The sequence below is a fragment of the Culex pipiens genome, chromosome 1 (genome assembly GCF_016801865.2).
Source record: "Culex pipiens pallens isolate TS chromosome 1, TS_CPP_V2, whole genome shotgun sequence".
NCBI lineage: Eukaryota > Metazoa > Arthropoda > Insecta > Diptera > Culicidae > Culex > Culex pipiens.
The window spans coordinates 34992402-35010649 of record NC_068937.1 but is presented as its reverse complement, the minus strand read 5'-3'; the positions used below and the strand labels follow the sequence as shown (position 1 = coordinate 35010649).

The window sequence follows — 18248 nt, the reverse complement described above, 5'->3', positions numbered from 1 at the left end:
TTACAATACATCTCTACAGGAATGCCGAAGGTGACTACAGCAGTGTACTACGTCTCATGACCAGCCCAGAATCAGTTCAAGTACCTCAATCGCAATCACGCAAAGAGTCTATTTACCTTGCTGATAAAGTATGGCGAAAAGAACAAGAAGGTTCCCAGCCGGACATAGCCTCGAACCTGCCCATTGGGCCCCAGGGACTCCGTTTGTCCTCTCTGAATGTGAATGGGTGCCGAACAATCCAGAAGCGGAATGAAATTGATGCACTTCTACACCAACACCAAGTCCACGTGGCTGTCCTCCAGGAGGCAAATCTACCATGCGACAAAGTACTGACCGAACACTATGAATGGAACATTGGCGGACGGGCCAAGAATCGCCGACGCGGACTAGCAATACTGCTTAATCGAAGTTATCAGCTGGAGATCTGGCTCAGGAAGAATATTCATTGTGACCTTCAGTATGTACAGTTAATCTACAAGGTAAGTAATAAAATATATTGGAAAACATCAATCAAATTAGAAAAAGATAATGGTATAAAACTTTTAGGAGAAGGACAACACACGATACTTGGATTTGGTAAATGTGCACGGGCCAAACCAGAACAACGCTCGTTTCTTCTCACGACTGGGGACACTAGTAGGTGAGTTGGCGAGTTTACATCAACTGATCATACTTGGCGACTTTAACAGTCAGCTGGCGAACGTAGGCCTGACCGAAGAGGAGAAGCAGCTGATCGGAACTTCTGTGGGACATAACAGCTTCAATGAGAACGGCTCACAAATGCGGTTTTTCCTCGGACTCCATTCCCTCGTTGCGCGGAACACCAAGGCCCCATCTTACTTCAAGGTCACGTGGAAAAGCGGTGATCGCCACAGTCAAATTGATCATATACTAACACACACCCATTCCAAGTTGTATTTGAAGGCTCTTCGGTGTATTTGGCCTAATCTCTCTACTGATCACAAAATGCTACTTTGTAATGTTGTGAAGAATCGTGCCGAAGTTCCAGGTAACCCGAACAGGAAACGTCCTTTTCAACCGAGAGCTGATTTAGACCCAACCTTGCTTCGCTATGAACCCATTCAGAAGAAGTTTAAGGAACAAATAACGAGTTCTGCGCCATCAAGTAATCCAGACGGTAGGTCTGTTGAGGAAAGTTGGGGTAGCATGAAAACCCGACTGAAGGATGCTGCGATTGCTACACTGAAAAGAAGAAGAGTACTTAACCGAAGTTGTAGACTCGCTCAGGCCCATCTTAAGAAGTGTCAGTTTTGGGCAAATCGGTCGTATAATCCAAAATGGAAGTACCGTCTGGACGAAGCTAAGGAGGATCTGCGTAGAAAGATCAGGGAGAGTGAGGAAGAAGAAATGAAGCTGGGCCTTAGCGACATTGAAACCCGTCGCTTTGGGGAGCGTCTCAGGCTAAGCCACAAATTGTTCAAGCGATTTAAGAAGGTGCCAGATAAGAAGTCAAAATCCTCAACTACCGCATCATCAATCAAGCTCGGGGATTGGCTCGTGGGTGACAGTGGGCCGAACCTGATCCCACCCCTACAGCCTGACTTGGACTGTCCCCCTCTGCTGTCCCCTCCCACCTTGGAAGAGGTTAGATCTATTCTGGACCAAATGAAGAATGGGAAAACACCCGGTGCAGACAATCTTTGCTCAGAATATCTCAAGTACGGTGGTGAACAGGCCCTTGGCGAACTACATCAACTGCTGACAAAAGTTTGGATCGAGAATTGCATGCCGGCCGACTGGAAACACGTTGTGGTGGTCCCCATTCCCAAAGTGAAGAATCCTAAAACTACCGATCATTACCGTAAGATCTCCCTAACCAGCTGCGCGTATAAAGTTTATGCTACCTGGGTGCTGGGTAAACTACAGCAACTCGTCGGGCCAATCGGATCACATCAGGCCGCCTTCTTGCCAAACCGTTCTACAACAGACCACCTCTTCATTCTTCAACGCTTACTGCAGGAACGCTGGAATGGGGGCAAGTCGACCCTTCTCATGTCACTCGACATAGAGAAGGCCTTCGACCGGGTGTGTTTACTGTCCCTTCCAGCGATTTTGCGACGTAATACTAACACTTATAATTTAATTCAAAATACTAACATGTTTCCCTTTGTAGGAAAGGGAGTTCCGAACAATTTCATCAATCGCGTAATTGAGTGCCTGAAGGGCGAACAGCAATTCCTCTGGCAACGTCAACTGTCTGAAACTCAAACTCGTCATCGCGGCATAAAGCAGGGGTGTCCCTTATCGCCCTTCATATTCCTGTTAATAATGGAGGCTGTTCTAGAAACTGTAGCGGACGAGATCCCGAACCTCCACCTGAATCCGGACAGTGAACTCGAGCTTCCATTGATTTTAGCATTCGCGGACGACCTCATCATCGTAGCTGATTCTGTGAGCGATGTTGAGACGATCCTTTCATCTCTGAAGGAGAACCTTTCGTACGTAGGGCTAAACCTCAATCAAGAAAAATGCAAGGTTCTAATCAGAGAGCCGAAGGGCGAGGCCGTCACAGAGATCAGTATTCTAGGAAAAACGTACAAGACCACGGAGCCGCTACGATACCTCGGAATCTACATAACTCCCCGCCTGGACCGACCTATGACCACCCGAACAAGGTGCAGAAATGCAGTGAAGTCTTCGCGAATTGTAATGGATTTTTTGAACCGTTATAATCCCCCGTGGGACATTGGGAGAGCCTTCTATGAAACCGTAATTGCCCCATCCATGATCTACGGAACACAAACGGCCGTCTTAACTAAATACAGTCGGCGATCTATTCGCGGTTACGAACAGCAGATTGTGCACGCCTTGTATAATCTATGCCGAGGCCACGACAGCTCCAGACCACCACCTCCAGTAAATGTCCTGCTTAAAAAACGCAGGATTACAAAGAAAATTCGAATGTACCAGATGCGCTGGTGGGGCCACGTCATGCGGCGTCCTCGGAGCCACATCTTGAGGATCGCTGCCCGGCTTCGCCCAGCACGCCTTCGAGCTTGTCGACCAGGGCTGACCTGGAGGGACAGTGTTCGTCAAACGATGGATCGATACAATGGAATGACCCACCGCAGATGGAAGGAACTGTCGAGAGATAAAGATAACTTCCATAAGAAGCTGCTCGAGATTTACGATGCGGAAGAGTCTGACAAAAGTGATTGGGGTAATATTCTAGGTATTCTGACAACTGTGTTTTTAACAAATATTATCCTTCCAGAAACCGACGCTGAATCTGACTGAACCGAACTTTCTTCTGTGAATTTTTGAGGTTAGAGGTACTTACCAAGCAATACAACTATTTCCAATTCCCCCCATTTTGTTACTTTACCAATAAATCGTACTTAAAAATTACAAAAGCATTGACTATGATTTAAAACTAAGAGGGATAGACACTTGTGTTTCAACAAACATCTCTTAAATCTACAGCTACAGCAACAATTTCCCGATTAACACTGTTCATTCAAGTTTTTAATATTTCACAACCCGATCAAACCTTATACCACCCCCAAGAAAACAAAATAACAACACTTTTATCGATTCAAACTGTTTACCACAACACATGTTCTCACACAATCTGTACTGCTCAACGCGTTCACATTTATATCACCGTAAACACTTTTACATACGGGAGCTATACCAGAAATATACATAAAGACAGGGGAAAATGGTACCGCCGACATCCCCAGTCCCCAGCAGTTCACTCCCGGTGACTTGTTTGGGAGGAGGGAAGCCTCGTGAATGGAAAAGCTGTCAGCGACATGCCATTATCTGAAAATCTTTCGCGACCCAGATTTTTACCTTTCTTGCGGAGGGAAAACAATAAGATTTGAGTTTGGGCAATTTTCTGAGACTTCGAACAAGGATTATTTTCTGCATTTTCGATTATGCTCAAACTTATTGGGTTATTTTTCTATGCACCATTAGATTTTCCATGAGTCAATCTCCGCCAACTGACAAAGCAGTAGCAGTCGATTTTCGTAAAACTTTGTCTAAAGAAGTAATTTTGGCCCTTAATCACAAATTCGAGATCCATCTATTGATTGCTCGTGACGACTAGCTTGGTATGACTCCTTTTATTTTTGAACATTCGAAATAAGACGTGTTTTTCAAACACAGTATTTAAACAAATTTGTAAATTTGGAAACTGTAATTTTGGTGATTATTTCACTTCAGTGAGTCGAAATAATGTAAGTTTAAGGAACTTTACTAAAATAAAACGAAGAACTGCTCAACTTCGAGCAAAATTAAGGGGGTCCAAAATAGGATAACGAAAAAAAACTTTTCCAAAAGTGGACCCCTGTTAATTTAACCTTCAAAAATGAAGAAAACTGTGTATTTAAGCAAAAGTTTTTCTTAAACATGCAACAAATGCTTGTTGTACGCAATCTAATTGCATATTTTTTTCAAACATGAATATAAATATAGCTGCTTTCATGTTAAAAGTACCAGAGTTGCAGAAACTGTTAGAATGTATAATTTTTCAAAACTTAATTAAACTTAGTTAATTGAACTTAAGTGAATCATCATAATTGAAGTTTACAATGATATTTTATAATAATAAATCAATAACAAAACATGTTTTGAAAATAAACATGTGTGGTTTTATGAACAACTGTACTGCCCACCATTGAAAAAACGGCTAATATCCACTTTTGGCAAAAACGAGATATTAGCACCAGGTGGTAGAGGACGTTCCAACGCATCTTCTGGACCTTGAATTTTACTGAAATAGTGTTTAGACTTGGCTGCCGATGCGAAAAACCAAACGGCTAATATGCCACTCTTATGGGAAATTGCCTTGACGGAGATTTTGTGACAAACACTAAAACGCGTTTTTCTCGGAATACTTGATTTGGCATAATAGCCGAATTTTCAATTATGGGCAGTGTAAACAAATATATTGTTTTGTTTTGGTCAACTATTTAAATAATTAATGTGGAAAAAATTGCATCAAAATTACTTTTTTAATCAATTCAATGTTTACAGTGGTTTTTGAACCGTGTTCTCTGATATTTTTCAAAAAAAAATGTGTTTAAAAGTCAGTTAGGTTTTTATGTTGTTTTAAGACATATCTGATAACAAAATTCATTTGTACAAAAGTTGTACCGGTTCACCATTACTATCACAAAATGTATTATCCGACATATCAAACATCATCGACAATGCTTGAAAAGGGATCTATCACTGAATGGGACTGCTCGATATTCGACAGAACTTTCTGTCAGCGATCATTTCCCAAAACGATATTTGATCGCTGACACACAACGCCTATCATGACCGTCGTTGCTTGGCGACGGTCAGTGAACGTAAACACGAAGACGAAACGAACGAAAAATGCCTCAAGCTCAAGCAGCCGCCCGAACGAGACAACGTGCTCTTTCTCTTTCTCTCGTTTTTTTCTCTCTCTTCCTAATGTGTGCTGCGTGGTGACAGGAGTCATATGATTGCTATCATTGGGGAGATGATCGGAATCTCGGTAGAATGTCAAACGAACGCTCTCCAAGCGATTTTCCTCCTGGAGGGAAGTCAATGATTGTGTGAGTGACTTTGCGTAGCACTCATTCCTTTGTGTGTGAAACGAACGAAAGTAGAATGTAAAAATCAGGTTGTCGTGGTGAAGACGATTGGAGTGTTCTGTCAGCTATCACCAAAAAAGTCGAAATTTCGCAAGCCCTGCATCGAATTGCATAAAAGGTCATTTTGTATCAAAATTAAACCGATTCAGATGAACCGGTTCACCCAACTGGAATAAAAGTCGTACCGCTTCACCATTACTATCACAAAATGTATCATCCGACATATCTAACTTCATCAAATTGCATGAAAAGTCATTTTGTATCAAAATCAAACCGATTCAGCTAAACCGGTTCACCCAACCGGTACAAAAGTTGTACCGGTTCACCATTACTATCACAAAATGTAGGGTAGAGTAGTCATCAATGAGACACTTTTGGTTTTCAACTTTCAACGATTTTTCTAATTTTTTCATCAGCATGTCTTAATGAGCTTTTAGTTGCATTATCTTTCTTTTAATGTGTTCTATCATTGACCAAAATATGAGATCGATCCGACATCTACAGCCAGAGTTATTCAACTGTCTCATTGTAGACGAACTTGGCAGGAACAATGAGACAGCTGGGGAACAATGAGACACTCTACGAAAACCATTATTTTTCTAGCAAAACATCATGTTTTTGTATTGTTCCATTGCAGGTGACTTGCCTTGAACATTTTAGAGCAATATGGCCAACATGAAACTTTTAATAACAAAAGTTTCACTAAAAAGTATTTAAATTTTGTAAAATCCATATATTAATACCAAATAACTTTGTATTTTTGGTTAAATGAAGTTTAAACTCTATAAATATGCCAAAAATCACTTTTAATTCATGTTTTGAAAGATTTCCATCGATTTTGAAATGTTTATTGAAGAAAAATCAAAGTGTCTCATTGTTACCCATGGGCTGAAATGAGTGGGGAACAATGAGACAGCCCTGGATTCTGGGTATATTCTAAATTTTGGCCAAATCTAATGAAAGGACATTGTAGCCCAACTTAATCCCTATGGAACGTCGATAGACATTTGAAGAAATATTAGTTTTGGTGTAAATGGCAGCCTACGAGCGAAAAAGTATTTTTTGTCCATGATTTACTTTTACACCTCAGAATCAAACATTTATGAATTACTTTTTAAGGGAGCGTCCATAACCAAAGCCACTTATATGGCAGACGTGTATCCAGTAGACACACCTTTCCCCCAAATATGAGCCTGATTGGTTGAAACTACGACTTGTGAGAGCCATTTTATCATTGTTCCCCGTGTCTCATTGATGACTACTCTACCCTATCATCTGACATATAAAACGTCATCAAATTGCATAAAAAGTAATTGTGTATTAAAATCAAACCGATTCAGATGAACAAGCTGTTAAAATTTCCCATAATTCGCTCTCTGGAACATTGAAAATCGGACAATAAGTTTCTGAGATACAGTTTCACAAAGAATTCTAATCGATGATAAAGAATTTCTCAAAGTGTCACCTAATAGCTGTAATTTTCAACAGACGATTTCTTGGATAGTGTTGGTCCGATTTTCGATGTTAAAATTTTAATTTCTGTAAAATTTTCTGATCTTTTCAATAAGGGACCATCCATAAACCACGTGGACACTTTTTTGGGATTCTCAACCCCCCCCCCCCCTTCGTGTATTGTATGGAGCGTGGACAATCGCCATACCCCCCCCCCCCCTAAAGAAGATTTTAAGATTTGAAGATTTGAAGATTTGAAGAATTTTGAAGCTTTGAAGATTTGAAGATTTGAAGATTTGAAGTTTTAAAGATTTGAATTTTTGAAGATTTGAAGATTTGAAGATTTGAAGATTTGAAGATTTGAAGATTTGAAGATTTGAAGATTTGAAGATTTGAAGATTTGAAGATTTGAAGATTTGAAGATTTGAAGATTTGAAGATTTGAAGATTTGAAGATTTGAAGATTTGAAGATTTGAAGATTTGAAGATTTGAAGATTTGAAGATTTGAAGATTTGAAGATTTGAAGATTTGAAGATTTGAAGATTTGAAGATTTGAAGATTTGAAGATTTGAAGATTTGAAGATTTGAAGATTTGAAGATTTGAAGATTTGAAGATTTGAAGATTTGAAGATTTGAAGATTTGAAGATTTGAAGATTTGAAGATTTGAAGATTTGAAGATTTGAAGATTTGAAGATTTGAAGATTTGAAGATTTGAAGATTTGAAGATTTGAAGATTTGAAAATTTGAAGATTTGAAGATTTGAAGGTTTAATGATTTGAACATTTGAACATTCGATGATTTGATGATTTGAAGATTTAAAGATTTCAAGATTTGGAGATTTGAAGTGAAGATTTCAAAATGCAGAATTTGAAGAGTGAAGATAACAAAAACAATTGATTTTTTTCAATTCTTAATCTTTAATAAAATTGTATCTTTCTTTTAGTTAAACTTAAATCATTTTGGCAAAAGAATTTCGGGTAAAAGCGTTCTGGAGAATGGTAAAGTCTGTAGAATGATTTTTTTTGGAAATAGAATTCCGAGGAATGGGATAGATCCAGTCGTATGACAATATCTTAGGAACTGTTGAAAATATTTAGAATTATTTGCATTTTAAGTAAAAATATTTTCAAATCGTGGTCAAATCAGGTTGATAACATTAATTTAATTTGATTAAATTTATATCTGGGTGCTGAAAAGACAGAATGCGTAACGTGATTTTCGAAAGCTCCCCACTAATACAACTGCACTACAGCTGTAAACATAAACAAAGTGTTCAAGCTCAAGCGTGACATATTTTTTGCTGCTGAAGTGAATTATTATGAAACATTTTGGATCTGTTGATGTTGATGTTTTCGATGAAAAATTAAGTGCTTCGCACTTTTTTCTTCGTAGACTAAACGATGGGCGGCCAAATGAGGCCTTTTTTGTTTTCCACGTGATGAAAAATTGTGTCAAAAGTGGGTGGAATTTCGTGAATCAGAAGAGCAACCGAATGGAAGTTCCGAGATTATGTATTTTTGATGTGTAGTGATAATATCGGAGTAAGATTATCCAATATTATTTGGAAAGTACTATTCATAGTTCGATAGCGGTGTGCTCTCTTATACTAACTGACATTTTGGTAGTTGCGAGAAAATCGATTTTTAAACTTTGAATTACTGTTTCTGGAAAACTATTCGACAAACAATTGTTCTAACAATTTTAAAGTATGCACCTGACATTACTTAAAGACATTGTGAAATATAAAAACTTTTGAAATGCTAGAAAAATTTTAGCTGAGAAAATAAGAAAAAAAATCATGCTAGCAATTGGCACAAGTGTGTTTTGGGAGGTAATTTGTATGAGTTAGCACAAACGTGCACAGGGCTTTGGTACAAAAGCGTGCAAAGTAATTTTATTGTTAAAATAGTTCACATTAGTTGTTTCAATGTAATTTTTTCACGAGTTGGTTAATTTAAGCGTAAGAAAAACATTTTATATCAAAACTTTTTTCAAACACTGATTTTAGTTTGAATTTGGTAGGAAAATTAACCTTTTGGAAAAATTAGCATTTAAATAAAAATTTTTGTATAAAAAAATAAGTGAAATTATATTTTTTTATGAATATAATTGTAAAACCATCCATAATACATCAACTATGACGAATACTAGGTTGATGTATTCCTAAAAACATAAGAAAATGATGTTGTAAAAACTTTTAGCTTGTTTATTTTATTTCAATTATATCATACGACCTTTCAAAAACGAATGGTATCCAAGGCACAAACCGTTATTTAGATTTATGGTGAATTGCAGTTGGAACAAGTGTGTCTCATGCAATGGAATCGATGAATGTATTGAATAGAACAAATGTGCCTCAAACAAATTAAATACGTAATATTTTTAAGTATGGACGACCCATACAGTTGTGCCAAGTGTGCACATCAACTATGAAAGATGTTGTTACGTAGTTTTTTGCATGGACGACCCCTGCAGTTGAGCTAAGAGTGCACAACGACTTGAAGAATGGTAAAATTTGACTTTTAGGTTGGGCTAAGTGGATAATGGGTTGGGGAAAAATGTTGTTACGTCGTTTTTTTTTTGCATGGACGACCCCTGCAGTTGAGCTAAGAGTGCACAACGACTTGAAGAATGTTTAAAATTGACTTTTAGGTTGGGCTAAGTGAGTAATGGGTTGGGGAAAAACGACTTGAAGAATGTTTCAAATTGGACTTTTGGGTTGGGCTAAGTGGGTAATGGGTTGGGGAAAAATGTTGTTACGTCGTTTTTTTTCATGGACAACCCCTTCAGTTGTGCTAAGAATGCACAACGACTTGAAGAATGTTTCAAACTGGACTTTTGGGTTGGGCTAAGTGGGCATTGGGTTGGGGAAAATTATTGTTACGTCGTTTTTTTTTTGCATGGACGACCCCTTCAGTTGTGCTAGGAGTGCACAACGACTTGAAGAATGTTTCAAATTTGACTTTTGGGTTGGGCTAAGTGGGTAATGGGTTGGGGAAAAATGTTGTTACGTCGTTTTTTTTTTGCATGGACGACCCCTGCAGTTGAGCTAAGAGTGCACAACGACTTGAAGAATGTTTCAAATTGGACTTTTGGGTTGGGCTAAGTGGGTAATGGGTTGGGGAAAAATGTTGTTACGTCGTTTTTTTTTTGCATGGACGACCCCTGCAGTTGTGCTAAGAGTGCACAACGACTTGAAGAATGTTTAAAATTGACTTTTAGGTTGGGCTAAGTGGGTAATGGGTTGGGGAAAAATGTTGTTACGTCGTTTTTTTTTGCATGGACGACCCCTGCAGTTGAGCTAAGAGTGCACAACGACTTGAAGAATGTTTCAAATTGGACTTTTGGGTTGGGCTAAGTGGGTAATGGGTTGGGGAAAAATGTTGTTACGTCGTTTTTTTTTGCATGGACGACCCCTGCAGTTGAGCTAAGAGTGCACAACGACTTGAAGAATATTAAATTTGACTTTTGGGTTGGGCTAAGTGGGTAATGGGTTGGGGAAAAATGTTGTTACGTCGTTTTTTTTGCATGGACGACCCCTGCAGTTGAGCTAAGAGTGCACAACGACTTGAAGAATATTAAATTTGACTTTTGGGTTGGGCTAAGTGGGTAATGGGTTGGGGAAAAATGTTGTTACGTCGTTTTTTTTTTGCATGGACGACCCCTGCAGTTGAGCTAAGAGTGCACAACGACTTGAAGAATATTAAATTTGACTTTTGGGTTGGGCTAAGTGGGTAATGGGTTGGGGAAAAATGTTGTTACGTCGTTTTTTTTTGCATGGACGACCCCTGCAGTTGAGCTAAGAGTGCACAACGACTTGAAGAATATTAAATTTGACTTTTAGGTTGGGCTAAGTGAGTAATGGGTTGGGGAAAAATGTTGTTACGTTGTTTTTTTTTTGCATGGACGACCCCTGCAGTTGAGCTAAGAGTGCACAACGACTTGAAGAATATTAAATTTGACTTTTGGGTTGGGCTAAGTGGGTAATGGGTTGGGGAAAAATGTTGTTACGTCGTTTTTTTTGCATGGACGACCCCTGCAGTTGAGCTAAGAGTGCACAACGACTTGAAGAATATTAAATTTGACTTTTAGGTTGGGCTAAGTGAGTAATGGGTTGGGGAAAAATGTTGTTACGTTGTTTTTTTTTTTGCATGGACGACCCCTGCAGTTGAGCTAAGAGTGCACAACGACTTGAAGAATATTAAATTTGACTTTTGGGTTGGGCTAAGTGGGTAATGGGTTGGGGAAAAATGTTGTTACGTCGTTTTTTTTGCATGGACGACCCCTGCAGTTGAGCTAAGAGTGCACAACGACTTGAAGAATGTTCAAATTTGACTTTTAGGTTGGGCTAAGTGGGTAATGGGTTGGAGAAAAATGTTGTTACGTCGTTTTTTTCATGGACGACCCCTACAGTTGTGCTAAGAGTGCACAACGACTTGAAGAATGTTTAAATTTGACTTTTAGGTTGGGCTAAGTGAGTAATGGGTTGGGGAAAAATGTTGTTACGTCGTTTTTTTTTTCATGGACGACCCCTTCAGTTGTGCTAAGAGTGCACAACGACTTGAAGAATGTTTCAAAGTGGACTTTTAGGTTGGGCTAAGTGAGTAATGGGTTGGGAAAAAATGTTGTTACATCGTTTTTTTTCATGGACGACCCCTGCAGTTGTGCTAGGAGTGCACAACGACTTGAAGAATGTTTCAAACTGGACTTTTGGGTTGGGCTAAGTGGGCATTGGGTTGGGGAAAATTATTGTTACGTCGTTTTTTTTTGCATGGACGACCCCTTCAGTTGTGCTAGGAGTGCACAACGACTTGAAGAATGTTTCAAATTGGACTTTTGGGTTGGGCTAAGTGGGTAATGGGTTGGGGAAAAATGTTGTTACGTCGTTTTTTTTCATGGATGACCCCTACAGTTGTGCTAAGAGTGCACAACGACTTGAAGAATGTTTAAATTTGACTTTTAGGTTGGGCTAAGTGAGTAATGGGTTGGGGAAAAATGTTGTTACGTCGTTTTTTTTTCATGGACGACCCCTTCAGTTGTGCTAAGAGTGCAAAACGACTTGAAGAATGTTTCAAAGTGGACTTTTAGGTTGGGCTAAGTGGGTAATGGGTTGGGAAAAATGTTGTTACGTCGTTTTTTTTCATGGACGACCCCTTCAGTTGTGCTAGGAGTACCGTACACGGCGTACACGGCGTAACTCCAGAACTGTTCTAAAATGTAATTTTCACTACATGGAGCATTAAAATCAAATAGAAATGTAGTGAAAGTCAATGTATTCTGCCAAATCACATGTAAATTTTGATTTTTCCTTATGCTTTGATGTGAATTTCCATGCAACTTGCAACTAAATTTGCATTATTTATCATGATAGCTTATGGTAATTATATATCAATATTTTTATTATAATGTAATTTTTTCTGTGTACCTCAACGATAAATTGACAATAGATTACTCAAAGTGAACAGAATTTTATTTTGTTAAATGCGAATGCTTGAATATTACCTCTTTTTCGACGTAATTTTTCATCAATTTATGTAAATACCAAAAATTCCACAGTAAAAGATGCAAATTTACACATTTCTTGAGGCAATATTACACTTACACAATGTAATATTACCATTTGTTTTTTAAACTGTGTAAATTAAATAATGTTGACACCGAAATTTTAAATTTAACCATAAATCAATAATCACAAATTTCGCTCATTTCTGAGACCTCACATAAAATATAATTTGAGGAAGAAAAAAACTAAACTTTTCAGCATGCTCGAATTATTTGAGTTTGAAAATTGCATATTTATTTACTTTATAGATGCCTGTTACGAAAGTGCTCGTTTTCGCAACATTCTCATTTTTTAAGGGTTTGCTCTGATTCTTTTCGTAAATTTCCCGTACACAGTTTAAAATAACAGTTATTACCTTCGGGAAAGTGGATAGGTTTTGTTTCGAAAAGAAGTATGTAATACTACTTATAAAATTACAACTTTTACATTCGTTTCCTTATAAGTTGGAGTAATGTTACATCGAAAATGAGGTATTATTAAACCATCAAATTTTCGAACCACCAAAAATTAAACTTTTTTACCTGAAAAGTATAATTTTTTGAATTTGGAAATAAAAATATCTGACAAAGCAAAATACAATTGTATTTGTTATTGATTGTTTATTTGTGACGAGAGCTTGTTAGTTTACAACTTTTTATCAGGTTAGGAGGTAACTTTAAGATAGAAAACGGAGATTAATAAACCAACCAAATGGTTCCAAATAAAGCTAAAAATCTATGTTAGATGCGGAAGGCTTAAACTAGTTGTTTAACACAGCTTACAAGTTTTCTTTAAATGCACAATTTTTGGAAAAAAGACTATTTATTCCTATTTTTTTTTTTTGAAATATGAACCACTACAAATATCTAAGAAATATTATAACTGGGAACTGAAAATGTTCTTGTTTTCAAAAAAATTTAAGTGAAAACTAAAAAATAGTTATTTTATTTTATACAACTTATACACAATTTTTGGAAAAATACTATTTATTTCTATTTTTTTTTTAATATGTACCACTACAAAAATCTAAGAAATATTATAACTGGGAACTGAAACAGATCCTGTTGTCAAAAAAGGTAAGTGATAACTAAAAAATAGTTATTTAATTTTATACAACTTAAAAAATATCTATTTTTCGAAAACAAATTCCCCGGAAATCCATAACTTGAAACCAGTTCACTTTGAAAAATGTGAGCAAATGGAAAACAAGTAAAATTTGAAGGTTACCTCGTTTTTCATGCAATTTTACTTCAATTTGTGTTGAAAAAGTGAAGTTAGTTATTAAAGATTAAAGACACAATAACAAAAAAATAAGGTTAAATTATTTGAAAAAGGGGTAAAATTACATCAAAATTAATTTCGCTTCCATTCTTTTCACACCTTTGTTCAGTTTTAAATGTGTTTATTTATATAATTTTATAATTATAATTTACATTTATTTAATGTTTAATTCCAATGGATTTAAAAGGGATAGAATTAACACCTTAAATTTACGCTTTTTTAATTTAAACTTTAAAATTTACATATTTTTTTGTGATTTTTTTTTGCATGCATAGGTAGAATAGTATTAAAAACAGATGCTTGATAAATTAATAAAACTTTTTTTTAAATATCGTGTGCATTTGAAAATGTGTAAATTTACATGTTTTCTATGTTAAGCTCCATTTTTTTTTAAATAAATGAAAGTAAAATTAAACGAAAAAGATATAGAGACCAATGAAACAGATTTTTTTCTATTTAATTATTTATTCAATATAGATTTTTTTAAGTGACTTTTGTTATGCTCTTGAACATATTTTGTAATGTATTTTTCACCTTCCCATATAAAATCACAAAAAACATGGTTAAAATTTTTATTTTCAATTTATTTTAATATTTCAAGACATTTTGGATAATTTTTAAATATTTTGAATATTTTCGATGTTAAAGGGTTACGAAACTCAAAAACTTAGATTATTGAAAACTAAAAATCTGATAGAAAAATCGCATGCAAAAGCATGCAAATCCCCTTTGCAAGATAAGTCACTTTATATTACACACTGCATGTACAGTTTTTTTTTACACACAAAACAAATGTTGCAACTTGCAACAGACGGGATTCTAACACAGCACTCACAGAAATAAGATTGGCGCCTCAGCCAGCACGGCTATCGGGGCCGTTGAAGAGTGCGAAGGATAAACGCCCTCATGATCTTGACATTACGGTCTAGTACAGGGGTGCTCAAAGTTTTTGAAGGCCGGGCCAAATTTGAAGCTCAAATGAGCTTGCGGGCCAAATTTACAAAAAAAAGGTTGTTAAAAAAATAAATTACGTTATTTTAATGTAAATGATTCGACATTTCTGTTATTTAAAAAAAATCTTTTCAAAATAATAGAAACCACAAAATAACGAGTTTCAATCGGTACTGTTGTTTCTGGTATTTGAAAAAAAAAAAGTTCTTAGCTGAATGTACTTGTGTTTTCAAAAAAAATAAATGTTTTGTTTTTATATTTCGAAAATTGTGGTGACATTACATGTTGAACAATTCTTCTATAAATTAAGTGTAGCTAATGAATAATCGTTGAGATTCAGAATTTCAACATTTCAATAAAAAAAAAATTAGGAAAATGTTTTAAGCTTCCGTATAGTTAACCTGCAATCATTATTTAAAAAAAAAAGCGAAACAACATTTATTTATTTCATCAAAAATTCACTAACATTCAAATTATTTTTAATAAACCCAAACATGCTCAAATGATTTTAAATGCAAAGGAATGCATATTTAATTAATTTCAGCTGAATGCTCTTAAATTTCATTTTTTAAGTTTTTTGAAAATATATTTTTGCTCCTGGTTTTTCGAGTCAATTTTTTAATAATGGTGAAGGGGTGGGTTGATCGACGAAAGCTTTGTAAAATATTTGCTGCAAACTTGATCCTCCGATTTCCACATTTTGACAGTTGATAGTCAATCAGATTCGTTATCTAACTGTAATGAGTTCGAATCCCTAATGAAGTGCAATGTAAGTTTGAGGGTGGCTTGCAAATTATTAAAGAAAACTTTGATTTTTGCAACTATTAAAACGACGTAACAACATTTTTCCCCAACCCATTACTCACTTAGCCCAACCTAAAAGTCAAATTTAAACATTCTTCAAGTCGTTGTGCACTCTTAGCACAACTGTAGGGGTCGTCCATGAAAAAAACGACGTAACAACATTTTTCTCCAACCCATTACCCACTTAGCCCAACCCAAAAGTCTAATTTGAAACATTCTTCAAGTCGTTGTGCACTCCTAGCACAACTGAAGGGGTCGTCCATGAAAAAAAAACGACGTAACAACATTTTTCCCCAACCCATTACCCACTTAGCCCAACCCAAAAGTCAAATTTGAAACATTCTTCAAGTCGTTGTGCACTCCTAGCACAACTGAAGGGGTCGTCCATGCAAAAAAAAAACGACGTAACAATAATTTTCCCCAACCCAATGCCCACTTAGCCCAACCCAAAAGTCCACTTTGAAACATTCTTCAAGTCGTTGTGCATTCTTAGCACAACTGAAGGGGTTGTCCATGAAAAAAAACGACGTTACAACATTTTTCCCAACCCATTACCCACTTAGCCCAACCTAAAAGTCAATTTTAAACATTCTTCAAGTCGTTGTGCACTCTTAGCACAACTGAAGGGGTCGTCCATGAAAAAAAAAACGACGTAACAACATTTTTCCCCAACCCAAAAGTCCAATTTGAAACATTCTTCAAGTCGTTGTGCACTCTTAGTACAACTGCAGGGGTCGTCCATGCAAAGAAAACTACGTAACAACATTTTAAACTAGCCTACAGAACCTAAGTACACTAATCCTAATCAATGGGTCGTCCAAACAAAAAAAAACTACTCCACGAAACCATTTTAACACACTTCACCTAACTGATAATTCCTTCTCGCTTCCAAATGTGCACACTTGTGCTATTTGCCTTCCAAAATAGTGCTCCATAATATTGCTCAAACTAGTAAGGACACCTGGCAATTTACCATAATATTATAGTGTAATCGTAATTTTATGGATTTGCGTGTTTTCAAAAGGTCAAGCCATGATGAAAAATAAGAGAGCACATCCATGATGCGTTCGAAAATGTCAGTTAGTACAAATGGTTGCAAGGCGATATCTCCGCGTAGGAAACGAATTTTTCAGATCTGTTAGAAGCGTTTTGTAGGGAATTTAATTAGCTAAAAGATGGCATCATTAACTCATTTTGGCCCAATTTTCAGTTAGAACATTAGAGCACACCGCTATCGAGTTATTGATAATTCGTCGCTAACATTTAAAAAACCGTCATAAACATAGGTTTTGCGTGAGACATAGCGATTATAAAATTTAAGCGACGAATTATGCCAATCTCGATTTCAACCCTCTTTTTAAGATGTTTTGACTTCGAATACCTCAATAGCCATCGATTTTTTTAATTCCTGACTAAATAAATTATAGATCGATCACAATACTTGCCACTTCTTGGTATAATTATGCGAACAGTAAATTGGTTCCGCTTTGACAGTTCTAAATTGAGGCCGCTTTGCGGACAACTATTCTGCACCCAGATTTATATATAATTATATATAAAAGATAAAATTTTTAGAGAGTACAAATTTTTGTACATTGTTCAGGCCTGAATTTAAAAAAAAAGTTAATGATTAGAAAACTATAGGCTAGTTTTGACAATTTTGATTCTATGGTCATATATGACCCATCAGGACTGAAAGGATTAAAATAACAACAAACAAACATTGTTGGAGACAACAAATCGACCAAAAATCTCAAATAAGAATGCGTCTTTTTGGTCATAACTAAAATACTCATAAATTCTACTTAAAATTTAATCAATTCCAACCTTGGGTTAAAGTCTTTTTGTACTCATTATGATTTAATTCCTTTTTTTTACTAATTGGTACGTATACTTTAAAATTTAAAACAACGCAAAACAAAGATTCTCCCAATTCTCAAAGCTGGTATAAGGATTCACTGATACATTTGTTGCAAAAGCCCATTCGTGGCCTGGCCTATGATCTGAATAATAAATCTGAGATTTTTTCTATCCACATAGTTGGTTAATACAATTTTTGAACCAAAAAAACCAAGCATGATGAAAATTTATTCAGTTTTTATCCATTAATTCTTTAAGATGTATCAGAACTTCAAAATCTCTACTGCACTTTTAGTTGCATTCATCCAGGATTTACTCCCCTTCTCCCCGCCTGACTCAACTTGTCGCATTTCCGGCCTGGACGGCGCTCAGTTGATAGGTTCGGAAAACTGCAGACAGAGAGAGCTGAATGGAAAAATCCAACCCATCAGCTGAGACGGAGCACCTGCTGGCCTGACATTCTTAGACATTGAATACGGCAAAATAAAAAGAGGCAAAAAATAAAATGAATATAACGATTTTGAAAGAACCCAAATCTGCCAAAATGGAAAACCGATAATGAACGTTGCAGCGAATTTATGGATTCGGGGGGAAAAAAGTTGGTTTCGTTCCAATTTTGTTGATTGACGGGTTTTTAAGTCATCGATTTTCATTAAAAGGGCGGTTTTGGTGGAAAATGGGATTGAGGTGATTCTGTCTGCCGGAGGGGGGATTCTCGCAAATTTAAAGGTGAAAATTGAGCGCTTTTCATCAAATTGATTTA

General features: G+C 36.4%; 1 protein-coding gene across 2 annotated transcripts in view; it reads right to left on the bottom strand.

The window, feature by feature from the left end:
- The window catches only part of LOC120418116 (uncharacterized), a 152250-nt gene that overhangs the window by 33257 nt on the left and 100745 nt on the right, over window positions 1-18248 (bottom strand). The window lies entirely within an intron of this gene.